The sequence below is a fragment of the Anser anser genome (genome assembly GCF_964211835.1).
Source record: "Anser anser genome assembly, chromosome: 4".
Classification (NCBI taxonomy): Eukaryota; Metazoa; Chordata; class Aves; order Anseriformes; family Anatidae; genus Anser; species Anser anser.
In genome coordinates, this window is record NC_139724.1 from 10,857,024 (window position 1) to 10,861,620 (window position 4,597).

Consider the following 4,597-nt stretch of genomic DNA (forward strand, 5'->3'; position numbering starts at 1 on the left):
ATTCTCCCTAAATTAAACTTCTGTCAGTGACAGCTCATAAAGAAGGAAAAGTCCTTTGATTCCTCAGTAATATAGGAAAAGAAACCTGCAATTTCCTGACCTTCATACCCATGTTTTGTTAATCTGTTTGTATGAATTGATAATTGACTGAATTTCATGCTAGATAAGTTAGTGGAAAAATAGACACAAATCAAAAGTACTAAAACACTGTTAACATTTCCTTGTATAATAAACCATTTACTTATCATGTCAAAACAGTTCACCTAAGGAATTTTTCATTCCCTGTATATTTATTGGTCTGCATGTAGATTATGCAGGGACATTTTCATGTCCTATTCACAAGAGAAGAATATACTGCAGCAATTTCTGTATCTAATGATTGCAGTAGGTGTACCATTATTATGCCCTCTGGCATTTTTAAAAGCTGCTCTTACTAGTAACCTAAACTCTCTTATACATTACTGGAAAGGAGATACATGAAGGCGACATAGCTTTTTTAACGCTACTACAAAGTGAAACAAAACTCAAAGGAAGGCAGTGGAAGATAAGATTCCAAGCCCCATTAATAACCAAATCATTTTAGTAATAAAGACAGTGGAAGTCTGTAAAAACAATGGGGTCCCTAGTTCAAAGAGCTATTTTTAAGAGAGTTTAATTAAAAGCTGTCTAACATGCTCTGCTTTAAACACAGCTTTGATTTGTTTCAACTTTAGTGGCACAGCATTCATTTATGGCATAACTTTTTTTTTTTTTTTTATAGAAATAGCTCCAAATGATGTGGTAAAATCCACGATTACAGTGCTCTTTCAGAGACAGAGAAATTTCAGACCAAAGCTCCTTCCATTGTGATCTTGTTACCCTTTCAAAGTCTAGAACCACTAGCTGAAAAACAAGTAGGAGAACTGAAAAATGTTCTCCACCACTGAAATGTTCATTACTGCACGGAAGAATACCTTACCTAACTGTTTGTTTAGCATACCTACTACCTTCTGTTTGGACCATGGCTTACGCATTTATATGTTAAAGAGCTTTTGCCAGACACCCTTGTTTCCTTGCTAAAGACAACCCTTGTCATTATTTAAATCAAATAAATTAATTAAAGGTAGAACAATGAAAGGTCATTATAGCTAACTTTCCAGTAAATAATGATTGCTTGGATGGAATGGCTTCACTGATCAGGACCATTAGGACAAATAAACTCACTTCCAAAAACACTAAAGAAAGGGCACACATTTTTTGTTGCATTGTTCAAAGAGTCACTGGAACATATGAAATTGTAGTGCATCTTGCTATCTTGCTTAGTGCATCATATTTTCTCCTTCCTAATGCATTAAAAATGTATTCGTCAGTGTTGTCCATGCCTCAATGAAAATATGGCCTCTCTTTTCCCTATCATTTTGAAAGAAAGATCCAAGCAAAAAGGGGATAAAATTATTAGTTATATGGAAATATTTAAACTATAAATCTGTCATAATTCAGAAATGTTAATTCACTCCTTCCCATATTCTCCCATTCTCTCACAAGCCATACCTTTTCAGAGCTTGTCAAATCATCCTTTTTTTCTCTAGAAGTATTCTGGAACAATACCTTTTGATGATAGTGACATTTAGTAATAACAGTAAAGCTGATAAACTGATTGCTGTGTTGCTATCATGTTCTGTTCTCCTCCCCCACTTCTATAAAACTGGAAAATCTCATACCTGCACAGCATTAAGTAGTCCTTCTAGTCTGCACTGTAATATCAGTTTCAGTAAAACTGAGCCAATTGCAAGCTGAAGGAAAAAAGAGGTCGCCATAAACAACTGTTTCTTGTCCATACAAAAGTACACTCATGCCTTTGTTACATCAGAGAAAATATTGAGCTGCTAATATTGCATTTCATGAACAAAAGATTCAAATCTGATTCTGCTATTTACGATTTACACATTGATTGTCTTTGTTCACAAGGAAGAGCTGCTTTTAATGCTAGAACTTTCCACTAGCTACAGTTTGTGCATCTGTGAAGATTTAAGTCTCTTGTACCTTTCTTGCAGTTGTCTATCTTCTTATCTATGACAAGTATTCTTAAAACAGATAGAGCCAACTACTGTTGATTTCTGCCCAAAGACTGTTGATGTCCTATTCACAAATTTACCCTTTTTTCTTCTACTAAACTTGTTTCATTTTGTTCATATTGAAAGAAGTATAGTAGATTGTAACCTAAGTTTTAGACACAAATTAAATGTGTCAATAAGAACTGTCCAAAAGGACATATTTTACAATGTTTCTATTATTGGGTAAACATTAGAAATTAGAAATCTTCATTATGAAAATGCAGGCAGAGGGAGAAGCTGACTCAGCCAGAGCAGTCTTCAAGGCAGTAGATTATCTCAGAACAGAACAAATTAATCCTAACTCCTGTTGTTTCCAAACTATTATATAATGCACTGGTTGAGCTGTACATTCGAAGTGCGTGATTAATGACTGCATATGCAGGAATACTTAATGAAATATTCATTTTGCTTCATCTGGGTGAAGGCATTTGTATTTTGGCTGCTTGAACTTTCTTCCTCCATGGAGCACAGGGCAGGTGGGTGAGAAAAAAGCTGTGGCACTACTTGGCATTGTCCTCTTGTGTATCAGAAGACAGCATTTCTCATGAACAATTCTAAAAGCCTGACTCCAAGGTCTTCTTGGTCAGTGAAAACCTCCACTTTCTAATGAAAGCACAATGATTTCTATCAGCTACAAGTCCACTCCAATGTGTTCAAATAGAAACAGAAGGAAAAAAAAAAAAGTCTGTACCTGCTAATGGTAAGAATCCTAATTAGTATGAGATTTCTGTGTAACAGGACGTCATTTATGGACTCACAAAAGTTAACAGAGTACATTTTGTGTCTCTGTGGAAGCAGATAAAGACACTTATTAGAAAAGAAGATCCTATTTTACACTTTTTGACACCTGGAAAAGAGAAGACTGAGAGGGGATCTTATCAATGTGTACAAATATCTGAAGAGAGGGTGTCAAGAGGATGTAGACAGGCTCTTTTCAGTGGTACTCAGCAACAAGACAAGAGGCAATGGACACAAATTGAAACACGGGAAGTTCCTTCTGAATATGAGGAAACATTTCTTTACTGTAAGGCTGAGAGAGCACTGGAACAGGTTGCCCAGAGAGGTTGTGGAGTCTCCTTCTCTGGAGATATTCTAAACCTGCCTGGATGTGATCTTGTGCAATGTGCTCTAGATGACCCTGCTTGGCAGGGGAGTTGGACTAGACGATCTACAGAGGTTCCTTCCAACCTCAGCCATTCTGTGATTCTGTGATTCTCCTCAAGTCCCTTCTTCCCTTCCCATGCACACTTTTTCAGCAGCTTTTAGCATTAGCTAAATATTTGTGGGCTTGACTGTTTGATGGTCTGATAGAGACATCAACTTCACCATGGGAAGTACATGTTCCTTTTCTGGTTCTAGCATCCACATCTGACAAGCAAAATGTGGAGAATTTTACTTTTCTGAGAATTGTGCTGTTCTTTGATTGAATCAGACTACTTTTCTAATGACTGCAATTAATTCTTCTTCCATTAATTCTTGTAAACCTGATGTTTCCTGCCTACTATGTACATTTGCTGTTTCAAGACATTTTAATGACAATGAATGTGATGCCTATAAATGTGCCAAACAACCCTCTAAAAGATACTGCCAGACATATTATTTTATTGTTGTAAAAAAATAAAATAAAAGAATGCACTGCACATGCACTTGCAATGACTTTGTGGAAAGTGGCAATATATGACTAAAATCTAAGCAAAGCTGTCTAGGTGAAATTTGCACCATTTTTTTTCACTGAATTCAATACAACATTCACCCACACCAATGGACTCTAGATTGTCTCAAAATTTATCTCTGGACAATCCAATTCATTTTTTACAGCATTTCAACAAAATAAAAATTGACGTAGGATATAAAATAAGTGTGTGTGTGTGTGGGGGGGGGGTGTCTAACAATTCAACTAAATTATAATCCAATAACATTTCTTACCAAAAACTAATATCCAGCTCTTAAATAAATGTTTTTCATCAGTAGGTGTGAAAGAGTACTGAAAAGGGTAGATCTGTCATTTCTGTTTAGATAACATATAGTGAAGCTGAATGCAAAAGAAAATCTGATCCTCTGTTCAGCTGCCTGTTTGGTATGTGATGTTGTCCTTTAAATGTGGTACAAAGTGCAAAGTAACTGAATATCCACACTTTCTACACTTTACCAGCAATGGAGATGGGAATGGCTGGGCAAGAAAAGGTAGGTGAATCTCTTTCACATATATGTACATGCTGTGCATGTACATGTTTTCCAGTGAATCACAGTGCATTTCCTACTCTATTAGTCTGTGATAACAGTTCATAGCCTAGCAAGCAAGGAGTCTTGTCTGTGCCTGCCTCCATCCAGCTTTACTCAGTCCCACTCATTTTGAAGCTCTTCTACTAGCTGTTGCAGAAAAAACTTAAACTGTTGTTTTGGTAACCAAAGTGTCAGTGGTAATGCTTCTGTACAAAAGGTAGATGCACTAATCTAAATGACTGAGAAAAATAAAAATAAAAAAAAAAATACAAAGTGCAAAT

At 36.0% G+C, this 4,597-nt stretch overlaps 1 protein-coding gene across 8 annotated transcripts in view; it reads right to left on the reverse strand.

Annotated features, from left to right (window-relative positions):
* The window catches only part of CCSER1 (coiled-coil serine rich protein 1), a 735,828-nt gene that overhangs the window by 35,023 nt on the left and 696,208 nt on the right, over window positions 1–4,597 (reverse strand). The window lies entirely within an intron of this gene.